This window comes from Dendrobates tinctorius, unplaced genomic scaffold, assembly GCF_039654945.1.
Source record: "Dendrobates tinctorius isolate UK_male_01 unplaced genomic scaffold, ASM3965494v1 ptg000233l, whole genome shotgun sequence".
In the NCBI taxonomy this organism is placed as follows: Eukaryota; Metazoa; Chordata; class Amphibia; order Anura; family Dendrobatidae; genus Dendrobates; species Dendrobates tinctorius.
Window position 1 is genome coordinate 2,436,402 of NW_027361900.1, and position 17,125 is coordinate 2,453,526.

Here is a 17,125-nt window from a genome sequence, read left to right on the forward strand (position 1 = left end):
CATTTAAGAAAATTCTATTTTGGTTAAAACTATTCCAACATTATGAACATAAAAAAGGCTTCTCCCCTATGTGACGTCTCTGATGTTTATTAACAGTTGATTTCCAAGTAAAATATTTCCCACATTAAGAAAATGAAAATTGCTTCTCCTCTGTGTGACTGCTCTGATGTCTAACAAGAATAGCTTTCCGGTTAAAACATTTCCCACATTCTGAACAGCAAAAAAGGCTTCTCCCCTGTGTGTGTTGTTTGATGGCGTTCAAGATCTACAGTTGTGGCCAAAAGTATTGACACCCCTGCAATTCTGTCAGATAATACTCAGTTTCTTCCTGAAAATGATTGCAAACACAAATTCTTTGGTATTATTATCTTCATTTAATTTGTCTTAAATGAAAAAACACAAAAAGAATTGTCCTAAAGCCAAATTGGATATAATTCCACACCATACATAAAAGAGGGTGGACAAAAGTATTGACACTGTTCGAAAAATCATGTGATGCTTCTCTAATTTGTGTAATTAACAGCACCTGTAACTTACCTGTGGCACCTAACAGGTTTTGGCAATAACTAAATCACACTCACAGCCAGTTGACATGGATTAAAGTTGACTCAACCTCTGTCCTGTGTCCTTGTGTGTACCACATTGAGCATGGAGAAAAGATAGAAGACCAAAGAGGAAGCATGAGCAATCTCTAGGCTACAAGTCCATCTCCAAAGACCTGAATGTTCCTGTGTCTACCGTGCGCAGTGTCATCAAGAAGTTTAAAGCCCATGGCACTGTGGCTAACCTCTCTAGATGTGGACAGAAAAGAAAAATTGACAAGAGATTTCAACGCAAGATTGTGCGGATGTTAAAGAACCTCGACTAACATCCAAACAAGTTCAAGCTGCCCTGGAGTCTGAGGGTACAACAGTGTAAACCTGTACTATCCGTCGGCATCTGAATGAAAAGGGACTGTATGGTAGGAGACCCAGGAAGACCCCACTTCTTACCCCGAGACATAAAAAAGCCAGGCTGGAGTTTGCCAAAACTTACCTGAAAAAGCCTAAAACGATTTAGAAGAATGTTCTCTGGTCAGATGAGACAAAAGTAGAGCTTTTTGGGCAAAGGCATCAACATAGAGTTTACAGGAGAAAAAAGAGGCATTCAAAGAAAAGAACACGGTCCCTACAGTCAAACATGGCGGAGGTTCCCTGATGTTTTGGGGTTGCTTTGCTGCCTCTGGCACTGGACTGCTTGACAGTGTGCATGGCAATATGAAGTCAGAAGACTACCAACAAATTTTGCAGCATAATGTAGGGTCCAGTGTGAGAAAGCTGGGTCTCCCTCAGAGGTCATGGGTCTTCCAGCAGGACAATGACCCAAAACACACTTCAAAAAGCACTAGAAAATGGTTTGAGAGAAAGCACTGGAGACTTCTAAGGTGGCCAGCAATGAGTCCAGACCTGAATCCCATAGAACACCTGTGGAGAGATCTAAAAATGGCAGTTTGGAGAAGGCACCCTTCAAATATCAGGGACCTGGAGCAGTTTGCCAAAGAAGAATGGTCTAAAATTCCAGCAGAGCATTGTAAGAAACTCATTTATGGTTACCGGAAGCGGTTGGTCGCAGTTATTTTGGCTAAAGGTTGTGCAACCAAGTATTAGGCTGAGGGTGCCAATACTTTTGTCTGGCCCATTTTTGGAGTTTTGTGTGAAATGATCAATGTTTCGCTTTTTGCTTCATTCTCTTTTGTGTTTTTTCATTTAAGACAAATTAAATGAAGATAATACCAAAGAATTTGTGTTTGCAATCATTTTCAGGAAGAAACTGAGTGTTATCTGACAGAATTGCAGGGGGGGTCAATACTTTTGGCCACAACTGTATTTTCCATTTAAAACATTTCCCACATTCTGAACATGAATATGGCTTCTCTGCTGTGTGAATTCTCTCATGTGTAACAAGACTTAAAATCTGAGTAAAACATTTCCCACATTCTGAACATCAAAAAGGCTTTTCTCCTGTGTGAGTTCTTTGGTGCTTAACAAGATCCCCTTTCTGGTTAAAACATTTCCCACATTCTGAACAGGAAAAAGGCTTCTCCCCTGTGTGAATTCTCTGGTGGTTAACAAAATGTGATTTCTGGTTAAAACATTTCCCACAATCTGAACAGGAAAAAGGATTCTCCCCAGTGTGAGTTCTATGGTGATCAACCAAACTTGATTTCCGGTTAAAACATTTCCCACATTCTGAACAGGAAAAAGGCTTCTCCCCTGTGTGAATTCTCTGGTGGTTAACAAAATGTGATTTCTGGTTAAAACATTTCCCACAATCTGAACAGGAAAAAGGCTTCTCCCCCATGTGAGTTCTATGGTGATCAACCAAACTTGATTTCCGGTTAAAACATTTCCCACATTCTGAACATGAAAAAGGCTTCTCTCCTGTGTGAGTTCTATGGTGTTCATCAAGATTCCCTTTCTGGTTAAAACATTTCCCACATTCTGAACATGAAAAAGGCTTCTCCCCTGTGTGAGTTCTCTGGTGTGTAACAAAATGAGATTTCTTGTGAAAACATTTCCCACATTCTGAACATGAAAATGAATTTTTTGCTTTAGGAGCAGTTTGTTTTTTAATGCCTTTTTTGTGACTTTGATTTTCCTTAGTAGTCGGTAATGAATCAGAAGATGGGACCTGTTTCATAGGATCAGATGACCGATCTTTGCTGTGAATGGATGATGATATATCTGGAGTAACAGCAATCACTTCAGTCGTATTTTGTAGGATCTCAAGATCATCAGATTTAAAAATTGAAGCTGTCAGCTGTCCCTCTGATATCCTGGTACAGTCATCTACCAAGACAAAAAACAATTTTCTTTCATAAAATATCATTGAGTTTTATATTTTTGAACATTTCTACTTAAAGAAGTTGTCCACTACTGTAACTTTTTTTTCATAAATCTTGCTATTATGTGCCACTAAAAACATCCACTGTGTTTATTTTAGCAATATTACCTTTTATCATCCTCTCGCAGCACATTTTCAGTGCTGGTTCCAGCTCTCATGGGGTTAATTGACAACTTTCTTTCTCCCGACTTACTGTGCTCTAATACTACAAGTTCCATGATGCATTGCACTGGCCTGTAAGGCCTCTTTCACACTTCCATTTTTGACAATCAGTCAAAATCCGCCGATTTGGAAAAAAAACGGATCCGCCATTTTTCTTTGCGGATCCGTTTTTTTCCCCATTGACTTTCATTATTGGCGGATCTTGACAGATTGCCGTCCGTTGCATCTGTTTTTATGAGGATCCGCCACAATGTTGGTGTCCGTCAACATCCTCAAAGATTTCCAAACGGAGCTTGCAACGTTTTTTTGGGCGGCGGATCCTCCAGACACTGATTTAACCCAAAATTCTGTCTGGGTGCCGGACAAAAAAAAAAATTCTCTCTCTCTCTGACCAGCGGTTCCTTTAAATTTCCTCATTTTGCGGATCTGTCAAAAAACGGATCCTGTGGCATCCGTTCACATCAGTTAAGAACGGATCCGCTTGTCCGCCTTTTTGGCGGATTTTAACTGACACAAAAAACTGTAGTGTGAGAGAGGCCTAAGCCAGCACCTTGCACACCCACTCCAAAACACACCCAAACCTCTCCCTCCTCTCTCTTCAATCTGAAGCATCTTATTGTAAGGGTCTGTGCACACGTTGTGGATTCTACTGTGGATCTGCAGCGGATTTGGCCCTGTGGATCAGCAGCAGATTCTCCTGCGTTGTACAGTACCATTATAGTCAATGTAAAACAAAAACCGCTGTGCCCATGGTGCAGAAAATCAGCAGCATAAACGCTGAGGGTTCATTTCTGTAGAATGTCGGATTCCGCAGCGTTTTACACCTGCTCCATTATAAGAATCCGCAGGTGTCAAAATGCAGGTGGAAGCCGCACAAAATCCGCTATAAATCTGCAGATAAAACGCCGGTCATTTTACCTGCGGATATAGCAAAATCCACACAGAAAAATCCACAGCACAATCCGCCACGTGTTCACATAAAACACATTGCAAGCATCATGAGCGCACACACACAGGAGCGCGCACAGACACAGACGTTCTTAATAATAAGTCCCCATGTGCACACCGTTATAGTGCTGAGAGCTATAAGGCTGTGTGCACACCGGGCGGATTATTCCACACAGAATCCACAGCTCTTGGCAGAAAATGCAGGTGCGTTATTGATGCGTTTGTCATGCGGTTTTTCATGTGCTTTTTTACATGTGGATTGTATGTGTTTTTGTAACCCAAATAAAGATGTTATTTAACAAAAAAAGAAAGATTTGTGTTGTCATTTCTGTCCAACCTCCTCATTTACACTTGTCCAACCCACACTTCATTACACACGTAGATAGATAGATAGATAGATAGATATGGGATAGATGGATAGATAGCTAGATAGAAAGATAGATATGGGATAGATATATGGATTTATATATAGATTTTTCCATAGATACTTTATTTCCATAGATATTTCCATAGATTTTTCCATAGATATCCATAGATATTTCCATATCCATGTTTATTAATGAACTCTGTTTCATTTTAGAAAGTAAAAAAAAAAATGGCGTGGGCTCCAGCGCAATTTTCTGCACCAGAGGAGGAAAGCCGACTGCCGGGGGCCAATATTTTTTGCCTGGGAATGGGACAATACCCATGGCCTTTTCCCAGGCTATGAATATCAGCCCGCAGCTGTCTTCATAGCCTTTACTGGCTATTAAAATAGGGGACCCCCCAAGAAAATGACGTGGGGGTCCCCCTAAATTTTATACTGCGGGCTGATATTCATAGCCTAGGAAGGAGCCATGGATATTGGACCCCCCCAGCTACAAATACCAGCCTGCAGCCGCCCCAGAAATGGCGCATATATAAGATGCGCCAATTCTGGCACTTAGCCCCTCCTCTCTTCCCACTCCCGTGTAGCGGTGGGATATGGGGTAATAAGGGGTAATAAGGGGTTAATGTCACCTTGCTATTGGAAAATGACATTAAGCCCGGTTAATAATGGAGTGGCGTCAGCCTTTCCATTATTAATCTTATAGAAATAAAGGGTTAAAAAAAACCACACACATAAGAATAAAGTATTTTAATTAAATAAAACACAACATGGATATCATATTTTTATTGCACGCCCAGATCCAAGCGACACCCTCGGTCTCCTCTAATAAAAAGTAAAAAAATAAACAAACCGTATACTCCCTGTCCGGCACAGTCCAATTAATAACGAGTGTCCCACGACGATCTCCCCTATAGAACAGTGACATCAGGTGATGTGGCCGCTCTATAGTGCCTCCCAGTGGTGAACTGACAGGAGACAATGGCTCCTGCAGTGCATCACTGAGGTTACATGAGTTCAGGCTCTCACTTTCCAGCAATGCGGCATGAGAATTAGGGTTAGGGCTTGGGTTAGGGTTACGGGCCCACTTTCCCGGCGGCGGAGGGATACACAGCGGAGGATTACCTCCGTCTATCATTTCATTGCTGGGGCCCCTGGAGAGCGGTCGCATCAGCTGATGCGGCTGCTCTACACGGGAGATCGTCGTGGGACCCTCGTTATTATCTGGACTACAGCGGAAAGGTGAGTATAGGTTGCTTTATTATTTTATTTTTATTACAGAAGATTGATGGCTTCGGGGAACTAGGTGATTGGTAAGTATATACTCTATGTTATGTGTTGTATGTTATATGTATATTCTATATGTTGTATGTTCAGTATGTGGTTTTTTTTTTTTTCACTTTCAACACATTAGCCGGATGATGGGACTACTTCTGTCCCATCATTGGCTAATGTGTCACTCACTGACAGTGTAGCAAGCATCACCTGATGGGACTTGTAGTCCCACTGGATGATGCTTGCCTGCATACACACGCACGCGCACACACCCCCCCGCACAGCCCCGACACCGCCAGCACAGCTCGCAGACTCCCCCGCACAGCCCTGGCAACACCCAAACAGCCCGCCCACCCTCCCGCAAAGCCGGCAGACCACCGCACGGCCCGTCCACCCCCTGCACAGCCAGCAGACAGCCTGCAGACCCCAGCACAGAACGCCCACCACCCCCCGCACAGCAGCCCACAGACCCCCGCACGACCCTTCCACCCCCCGCAGAGCCGGCACCAGCAGACAGCCTGCATACCCCCACACAGCCCGCCCACCCCCCGCACAGCTGGCAGACAGGCCGCAGACCCCGCTCAGCTCCTTCACCTCCCGTACAGCCAGCAGACAGCCTGCAGACCCCTGCACGGTGGCCCCCCGCACAGCAGCCCGCAGACCCCTGCATGGCCTGTCCACCCCTCGCACAGCTGGCAGACAGCCTGTCCAACCCCTACACAGCCCCGTCACTCTTGATGGGTGAGGAGACAGACGCTGCAGAGTGACGGGGCTGTGATGTGTGATGCAGCACCGCCCACACACTACTGTGACTCTTGATGAGTGACAGCAGTGTGTTGATACTGGGTCACGCCTGCTGATGATGTCACATCAATTTCCATAGTCAGGAAATTGACGTGACAGCGGATGTTAGCGGCGGCTGTAGCCTGGCGGTCACATGACTCGGACTCAGCCGCCCGCATAGCGCCGCTCACAGGCAGAATTGGCAACGCAAGGTAATTACAAAAATCATTATGGGCCCCGGGGGATACAATAGGGGGGTTACTAAAAAGTAGTGGACAACCTCTTTAAATTGTCCATAAAAATGGCAAGCTATGCAAAAAACTTTAACCGTGTTGCATTTTGGTGCGCTCGGCGCACCGTCAACAGGACGCATGCGCCAGCAAATACATACCTGCGCACGGCCTGCGTACCCAATGCTAAAGATAGGATACGCAGGTCGCATGCAGCGTCATGCGCCCATAGGCGGAGCTGACCGGAGGAGGGGCGGCCATGCGCATCCCTCCACAGCTCCAGGAAACGCTAGTGTGAAAGTAGCCTTACAAGTGCTGCTGCCAAGAGCTGTGTCAGTCAGCGATTTTGCTATAAAGTAAAAAACAGATAAGGCAGGTTAGGGTTAGTGCTATAGTTAGGGTTAGTGTTGGGACTAAAGTTAGGGTTACTGTTAGGGTTTATTCTAAAGTTAGGGATAGGGTAAAGAATTAGACTTTTCTCAATTGCCTGCCCAATAATTTGGTCACGTCATGTCGTAGTTTTCTATTTACGAAAAAAAAAAAAATAAAATAAAATGGCCAGTCAGTAGTATACTGCAGAGGAGGCTTATGCACTTTTATGTTCTGACAGCGAAGAAAGTGCAGTGTCAGATGGCGATGTGGATTTCGAGGGCTTTAGTAGCAGCGACAGTGATAGCTCAGAAATGAGCAGTGATTCTGGTCCATCCTCACACACAAGGACCAGTACAACAAGAAGGACAAATAGCGCTTCTGGAGAAATGTCTCCAACTCAGGGAACAATGCCCAGTACTAGCGCTGTCCCTAGTGCTCGTGAATTGGCGCACACCAATGTCCAAGGGGCTTTGCCTCTTGATGTAGCATTTCCCAGATGGGAGGCTTCAGATTCGGCTACTCCATTCATCCCTAATTTTAATGCCATTCCTGGTATAAATGTGGAGGTGGAAAATTTTGGACCAATTATTTTTTTAATTTGTTTATGACAAATAGCTTGCTAGAGCATATTGTCCTACAAATTTATATGCGTCCCAATTCATAGATCAAATTTAAGGACACCAACTAGAAATGAAATTTTTTTTAGGACTTACATTCGCTATGTGTCTTGTTAAAAAAGCCCTGTTCAAGCCACCCCTATGTTTTTGCCGTTCTTCCTAGGACCCGTTATGAAATGCTCATGAGATTTTGGCATTATAATGACAATAGTCAATGCCTGCCCAGAAATGCCCCAGAACATGACAGACTATACAAAATCAGACCCATCATCGAAGACTTGACAGAAAAGTTCTTAAAGCTCTACACTCCAACAGAAAACATTTCCATTGATGAGTCCCTTGTAAAATTCAAAGGAAGACTGCACCTCAAGCAATTTATTCCTTCTAAGAGGGCAAAGTTCGGAATAAAGCTCTATAAAATGTGCGTGAGTTCAACCGGATACACATCAGCTTTTCACATTTATGAGGGGAAAGACAGCCAACTAAACCCACCAGGATGCCCTACTTATCTGGGGACATCTGGAAAAATCATTTTGAGCCTTTTTTTACAAAAAGGCTACAATCTGTATGTTGACAACTACTACACCAGCATACCCCTATTTAAAAGTCTGGTTGAACATAACATAGGGGCTTGTGGGACCATTCTCAAAAACCATCAGGGGTTTCCACAATCATTGGTCAAAGAACATTTTCGAATGGGGCAGTCAGGGGCTTTATGCAATGGAGAGCTGCTTGTCCTTAAGTATAAGGATGAAAAAGATATTTTTATCCTGAGCTCGATCCACACAGATGCCACAAGGGCCACTACAGACCAACAGGGATCCACCACTCCAAAACCTGTGTCTGTCATTGACTACAACAAATATATGGGGTGTGGACCTTGCAGATCAGGTTCTACAGCCATACCAGGTATCAAGAAAATCATATACCTGGTATAAAAAGTTAGTCATGTATTTGTTTCAGGTGGCCACATATAATTCTTTTGTGTTACACAAAAAAGCCGGAAATGCAGATACTTTCCTTGATTATCAGGAAAAGGTCATGTAAATCTTGTTTTTGAAAATTTTGTCCGCGCCAATCCTTTAGAATCTGAAGATGTCAGAAGACTCACTGAGCGACATTTTATTGCACTCATCCCAGTAACTGAAACAAGAAAGAACCCCCAGAGAAGATGTCGTGTATGTTCCTAGAGAGGAATGAGGCATGATACCCGCTATTATTACCCACAATGCCCATCACTGCCAGCCTTATGCCTCCATGACGGCTTTACAATCTTCCACACAGAACCACGTTTTTGAACTGTTTTGACATTCAAGCATTTGGTTTACTTAGTGACAGACACATTTGAGTAGAGCTGACTTAACAATTTCCGGGGGTAGGTGGGGGGAGGTCTCCAGAGACACAAGCTGGGCACAATATATTGGGCACTACAATGACATTTTTGCAATTTTTGCTCTGAATCTTCCACTATGAGTTTCTGGAAATCATCCATGTAGTGAAAATGGTCACTATATCCATAGATGAATTCCCAGAGGGGTGTCATTTGCAAAATGGGGTCACTTCAGGGGGAATTCTGTTGTTTTGGCACTTAGCGGCTCTCCAAAGTGTCATAAAAGCAGAATCTCTCCTGAAGTGACCCCATTTTGGAAATGACACCCCTCTGGGAATTGGAAATGACACCCCTTGCAAATTCATCTATGTACACCCATAGGTTTACCTATGATGACCATTTACCTATCTACCTATTTTCCAATGTAAAATCTGGGGTTAAAACAATATTTTAGTGGTTAAAATGTAATTATTTTTTCTTCACTGCCCAATGGTATAATTTTCTATGGAACAGCTGTGGTGTCAGTATGCTCACTGCACCACTAGAAGAATTCATTCAGGGAAGTATTTGGTAAAATGCAGTCACTTTTGGGGGCTTATGCTGTTCTGGCACCTCAGGGGCTCTGACAATGTGACATGTCACCCACAAACACTTCCAGCAAAATCTGCTCTCCAATATGGCGCTCCTTCCCTTCCGAGCTCTGCCATGCACCCAAACAGTGGTTTACCCCCACATATGGGGGTGTCAGCATACTCAGGACAAACTAAAATATATATCGAGGGAAAAAGATTTAGGAAAAATTTTATTTTTTTTTATTTCCATGGCTCTACGCAATAAACTTCTGTAAAGCACCTGTGGGTTCAAGGTGCTCAATACACATCTGGATAAGTTGCCTAAAGGGTCTAGTTTCAAAATGGGGTCACTTGTTGGGGGTTTCCACTGTTTAGGCACATCAGGGGCTCTCCAAACACGACATGGCAACCGCTAATTATTCCAGCATATTTTACATTCAAAAAGTCAAATGACGCCGCCATCGCCGGTGACATTGTGCTGGATATAATTGTTTTCTAAGCCTCACAATAGCCACAATATTATAGGCATTATCACCAATAAAATCAATGCTATTATATGCATTATGTAATAATGGGGGCAGGTCAGTGAGGGATCAGCGACCTGTCATAAGCCAATACAGATGAATATGTAATCAGAGCACCGCATAAAGCCCCGCCCACAGCCCCGCCCCAGAGCACGAGAATCTCATTACTGAAAACTACAAATACAGATTACACAACAGTAAACCAGAGTTGAATTCATTTATGGTGGACCATTGGAGCTACTATGAATCCTGACCAGAAGATCAGAGAAAATAATAATAATAATACATTTTATTTCTATAGCGCCGACATATTCTGCAGCACATTACAGCATAACAATAATCACATAGATTATAACAAATGCCAAGAGGAATGAGGGCCCTGCTCGCAAGCTTACAATCTATGAGGAAAGAGGTAGACACGAAAGGTGGGTGGTAACAGTTGCCCTGATTGTATGGACCAGCCATAATGTTAAGTGTGTAACAGTACAGACACAGAGGGCTAATGAATGCATAAAGCATGTGGGAACATGATGCGGGGAACCTGGTTATGGTAAAACTTTTGGCTGTGCCACACAGGGATAGATTAGATTAATGTGTTGAGGTGATAGGCCAGTCTGAATAAATGCGTTTTTAGAGCACGCTTAAAATTGTGGGGACTGGGGACTAATCGTATTGACCTGGGAAGTGCATTCCAAAGAATTGGCGCAGCATGTGTAAAGTCTTGGAGACGGGAGTGGGAGGTTCTGATTATTGAGGATGCTAACCTCAGGTCATCAGCAGAACGGAGGGCGCGGGTAGGGTGGTATACTGAAACAAGGGAGGAGATGTAGGGTGGTGCTGAGCCATGGAGGGCTTTGAGGGTGAGGGTAATAAGTTTGTACTGGATTCTGGAGTGGATGGGTAGCCAGTGTAATGACTGTCACAAGGTAGAGGCATCGGTGTAACGATTGGGGAGGAATATGATCCTGGCTGCAGCATTCAAGACAGATTGGAGAGGGTAGAGTTTGGTAAGAGGGAGACCGATTAGAAGAGAGTTACAATAGTCGAGACGAGAATGAATAAGAGAAACAGTAAGAGTTTTTGCAAAAGAAAAGGTCGAATTCTAGAAATGTTTTTGAGGTGCAGATGACAAGAGCGAGCCAGTGATCGAATGTGGAGGGCAAAGGAAAGCTCGGAATCAAGTATGACCCCAAGACAGCGGGCATGTTGCTGGGGAGTAATAACGGAGCCACACACAGAAATGGCAATGTCGGGTATAGGTACATTAGTAGAGGGAGGAAATACAAGGAGTTCAGTCTTTGACAGGTTCAGTTTCAGATATAGTGAGGACATGATGTTAGACGCAGCGTTTAGACAATCGCCGGTGTTTTCTAGAAAGACTGGCGTGATGTCAGGAGAAGAAGCGTATAATTGTGTGTCATCAGCATAGAGATGGTACTGGAAACCAAATCTACTGATTGTTTGACCAATAGGGGCAGTGTACAAGGAGAAGAGGAGAGGGCCTAGAACCGATCCTTGAGGAACCCCAACAGTAAGGGGAAGGTGAGAGGAGGAGGAACCGGCAAAAGATACAGTAAAGGAGCGGTCAGAGAGATAGGAGGAGAACCAGGAGAGAACGGTGTCCTTGAGGCCAATGGAACGGAGCATAGTGAGGAGGAGGAGCTGATGATCCACAGTGTCGAATGCTGCAGAGAGATCCAAGAGAATTAGCATGGAGTAATGACCATTTGGTTTAGCTGTTAGTAGATCATTAGAGACTTTATTGAGGGCAGTTTCAGTAGAGTGTAAGGAGCGTAAACCGGATTGGAGAGGGTCGAGAAGAGAGTTATCAGAGAGATAGCGGATAAGACGGGAGTGGACCATGCGTTCCAGGAGTTTAGAGATGAAGGGAAGATTAGAGACAGGTCTATAGTTAGCGGCACAGTTTTGGTCGAGGGATGGTTTTTTAAGTAGTGGATGTATGATGGCATGCTTAAATGAGGGAAAGATACCAGAAGAGAAAGAGAGAGGTTAAATATTTTAGTTAGGTGAGGGGTGACAGCAGGGGAAAGGGACTGGAGGAGATGTGACGGAAATGGGTCACTGATGCAAAAGGTTGGGCGAGAAGATTCAAGGAGCCTGCTTACTTCTTCTTCTGTTACTGGTTCAAAATCAGAGAGTGAGCTAGATGCAGTGGGGGAGGGAGGACAGTGCATGGTATGAGGTGATTGGGAGATAATTTCCTGTCGAATCTGGTCAATTTTTTCTTTGAAGTAATTGGCCAGATCGTCAGCTCAGAGCTCCGTGGTTGGGGCCTGTACTCTTGGGTTGAGTATAGAATGATAAGTGTCAAAGAGACGTTTCGGGTTATTGGACAGTGAGGTGATGAGGGTGTTGAAATAGGTTTGTTTGGAGAGGTGAAGGGCAGTGTTGTATGTTCTAAGCATAAACTTATAATGGATGAAATCTTCGTGTAGATTGGATTTTCTCCACAGACGTTCGGCGCACCTGGAGCCGCTGCAGGAAACGTGTTTGCACCGTGTGCCAGGGTTGTCGCCATCTGTGTTGTGGTGTTCTATTTATAGGGGGTGCAAATTCATCCAGGGCAGTTTGAAGTGTTTCATTGTAATGCTTCAATGCAGAATCAGGACAGGAGAGGGAGGAGATAGGGGCCAATGAAGAATGCAAGTTCTTCATAAGTTTCTGGGTGTTAATGGCCTGTATGTCTCTATAAGTATGGACAGTGGGGGTGACCTGAGCGGCCTGGCAGTTCTTGATAGAGAATGAAAGAAGATTGTGGTCAGAGAGCGGGAGAGGGGAGTTTGCAAAATCATCCACTGCACAAAGAAAATAATATTGCTCCCCATTTCAGGAGAGATTGTGCAGTAATCTAAATTCCTTAGGATCAAAAACAATGTAATAGGTTGTAAGTTCTATAGAAAAGGGCTTTCACTGCCCAAAGTCATTTGAACAGTTTAGGGTGGAGGAGAATGTTGTGGTCTAGAGGCAAAATGGTGATCATGGTAATACGGCCGGACTACACCACCGATAAAGCAGCCACAGCCGGTGACTGAGAGGAATCTGTGACTTCTCTGCATTCAGTGGTTACTACTCACCTGGGTAGTCATATGTGGGAATCTCATCTTTACACCACTCATCACCCCTCACATATGTCTCTGTAGTATTAATATGGGTCAGATCTTCACCCTGAAACAAATATTGTAAAAGTCACAGACAGATGGAGAAGTCCCATCTATGATCAGCTCTAATCCTGCCATCTCCACCATTCTCATTACACAAGTATAAAACATATAATACTGGGGGATAAAACAAGACTGAGCACAAGACCTTCACAGCCGTCTACACATCATAGGGGAGATCTCCTGACACCTTCTCTCCATCTACCTGATGATCCTGAGGAGCACTGGGATCTTCTTGGTTACAGTCCTGTGGAAGAAGAGGACGGGGACATCTCTCTGGTGTTGTCCTCTTACTGGATAGATCTGGAGGAAACACATACAGGGACTGAATTCATTCTCTACATACAGATAATTATAGGCCGTGTGTAATTAGTCCTGTCTATTACCTGATGTGAGGGGCTGGGGAACCTCCATTATGATGTCCTTGTACAGATCTCTGTGTCCTTCTAAATACTCCCACTCCTCCATGGAGAAATAGACAGCGACATCCTGACACCTTATAGGAACCTGACACATACAATGATACCGTCATCCCCCGATCCCTTCATAGTGTTACTGTATAATGTCCCAGCATTCCCAGCAGTGTCACCTCTCCAGTCAGCAGCTCAATCATCTTGTAGATGAGTTCTAGGATCTTCTGGTCATTGATGTCCTCATGGATCAGGGGGTGAGGTGGAGGCCCCGTGATTGGGCTCAGGGGTTTTCACCATCCCTCAGACACAGGGTCCTGACAGCAATCACTAGAGGTCTTCTTCACCACTGTGTAATCCTGGTTATGGAGAGACACATTAATAAATCTCACTACAGACATTTCCAGAGTCCTCACCTCTCCAGTTCTGTCCATCTGTTACTCCCATAGATAAGAATGATGTAATGTGACGTCATCAGAATCTCTCACCTCTCCAGTGAGACGGAAGAGGATCTCTAGGGTGAGGTGCAATATCCTCTCCGCCATCTTGTCTCTGTCCATATCCATCCTTGATGGGTAAATCAGGAAAATTCTCTTCTGTAGAAGATCTTCACTGAGAGGATCCGATATTGTAGAGACCTGAATGAGAAGAAGATGATCCGATGTAACATCATAAGAATCCTGTGTAATAATACAATTACTGGAGATAATAAGGGAAACATATGAGGAGATTTATTATCTTACAGGGTTTAGTTTTCTTCCCTGACATCTACTAATAAAACCTATATATTTAGGCCCCAGACAACAAGCAGTTTCCTCCTCGGAGTCGGCAGCTGAACACGTTCCTCATAGACTCATCTTCCATAACGCTAATTCTCGTCTCATTACCGACACTGGAATCGGCATCAGCAATACTGCAGGAGATATTCATTACACGCGACATGAGAAATAACTCCTTCATGATGAGGACGACATCTTCATCTTCTACTACGGCTCTAGAAACAGATTTGGCCAGAGTCGGTCACTGCCTCCATCCCCACCGGCCGTCTATATGAAGGTTTCCCGGCTTCCCCGCACTGTAATCTTCAATAATAATAATAATCTTTATTTATATAGCGCCAACATATTCTGCAGCGCTTTACAGTTTAACAGTTTAAAAACACAAGTCATAAGTAACAACAACAATACAATAATTAAAGCAAAATAGGACGAAATAAGATGACCCTGCTCGTGAGAGCTTACAATCTACAATGAGGTGGGGGAGATACAAAGTACAGGTGTGAATTTACAATTGTATATTTACAATGATGGTCCAGCCATCTTGACGGAGTGAAGGATGGATGAAGATAGTGAATGGGCTACACACACACACTTACACATAGAATGACTTTGATTAGCGAACGTGATAAGCCACTCTGAACAAATGTGTTTTGAAGGAGCGCCTAAAACTGTGGTTAGTCCTAATTTCTTGGGGTAGAGCATTCCAGAGTATAGGAGCAGCACGGGAGAAGTCTTGGAGTCGGGAGTGGGAGGTACGGATTAGTGCAGAGGTTAGTCGAAAGTCGTTTGCAGAGCGCAGCGATTGGCTAGGCCGATAGAAAGAAATGAGGGAGGAGATGTAGGGGGGTGCCGCACCATGGAGAGCTTTGTGGGTGAGAACAAGTACTTTGAATCGGATCCTATAATGAATGGGCAGCCAGTGTAATGACTGACGAAGAGCGGACACGTCCGAGTACCGCTTAGCCAGATGGATGACACTGGCTGCTGCATTATGGACTGGAGAGGGGATAGTCGAGTGACGGGGAGGACAATTAATAGAGCATTGCAGTAATCCAGGCGGGAGTGGATCAATGCTACAGTGAGGGTTTTTGTTGTTTCCATGGTGAGAAAAGGGCGAATTCTAGAGATGTTCTTTAGGTGTAAGCGGCAAGAGCGGCCAAGAGATTGTACATGGGATGTGAAGTAGAGATTGGTGTCAAACATAACACCCAGACAGCGCGCCTTCTGCAGGGTTGTTATTGTGGTTCTACCCAAGGAGAGGGAAATGTCAGATTTAAGGGAGGTTAGTAGACGGCGGGAGCAGAAGAAGTTCAGTTTTAGAGAGGTTGAGTTTCAGATAGAGAGTGGACATGACGTTGGAGACTGCGGACAGACAGTCACTGGCGTTCTGTAGTACAGAGGGGGTAAGGTCGGGGGAATACGTACATAGTTGTGTGTCATCAGCATAAAGATGGTACTGAAAGCCAAATCTGCTGATGGTCTGTCCAATTGGGGCCGTGTAGAGAGAGAAAAGAAGGGGGCCAAGGACTGAGCCCTGAGGTACCCCGACAGCAAGAGGAAGAGGAGATGACGTGGAGCCAGAGAACAAAACACTGAAGGAGTGGTCAGAGAGATAAGAAGAGAACCAGGAGAGTGCAGTGTCCTTAATGCCTAGTGACTGGAGCCTAGAGAGTAGGAGATGGTGGTCAACAGTGTCGAAAGCTGCAGATAGATCGAGAAGAATGAGCAGAGAGTGGTCACCGTTACGTTTTTCTGTCAGAAGGTCATTGGTCACTTTGATAAGTGCAGTTTCAGTCGAATGTAGGGGGCGGAAGCCGGACTGTGAAGGGTCTAGAAGGGAGTGAGTGGAGAGGTAACGGGTAAGGCGAGAGTAAACTAGGCGCTCCAAAAGTTTAGAGATGAAGGGGAGATTGGAGACTGGTCTGTAGTTGTTTGTGCAGGATGGGTCAAGAGCAGGTTTCTTTAGTAATGGAGTAACAATGGCGTGTTTGAAGGAGGATGGGAAAATGCCCGAGGAGAGGGAGAGATTAAAGATTGTAGTTAGGTGGGTTGTGACGACTGGAGAGAGAGACTGGAGGAGATGTGAGGGCATGGGGTCGGTAGTGCATGTAGTCGGACGAGAAGAAGAGAGGAGTCTGGAGACTTCTTCTTCTGTGATGGGATCAAATGTGGAAAGTGAGCCAGGGAAGATGCAGGAAGGGATGGGAGTCACAGGACTTGGTGGTTGGGAGCAGATTTCCTGACGGATATTATCTATTTTTTCTGTAAAGTGGGAGGCCAGGTCATCAGCACAAATGTCTGTGATAGGGGCTTGTGCTTTTGGCCTGAGGAGGGAGTGAAAAGTGTCAAAAAGTTTCTTGGGGTTGTTGACTAGTGAGGAGATCAGGGTGGTGAAGTAGGTCTGTTTGGCGAGGTGAAGGGCAGCGTTATAGGTTCTTAACATAAATTTGAAGTGGATGAAGTCTTCTGGTGTGAGGGTTTTTCTCCATAGGCGTTCAGCACTCCTAGAGCATCGCTGGAGAAGATGAGTTTGTGATGTGAGCCAGGGCTGTTTTACTCAGTGTTTGGAGGTTCTGAGGGTGAGGGGAGCTACTTGGTCAAGGGTGCTTCTAAGCGTGTCATTGTAGTGATGAACAGCCAGATTAGGACAGGAAAAAGAGGAGATAGGGGACAGTGATGAGTGTAGGGAATCTG

At 44.5% G+C, this 17,125-nt stretch overlaps 1 pseudogene; it reads right to left on the bottom strand.

Moving 5' to 3' along the window:
• Positions 1 to 363: 363 nt before the first annotated feature.
• The window catches only part of LOC141060265 (uncharacterized), a 48,034-nt pseudogene continuing 31,272 nt past the window's right edge, over positions 364 to 17,125 (bottom strand).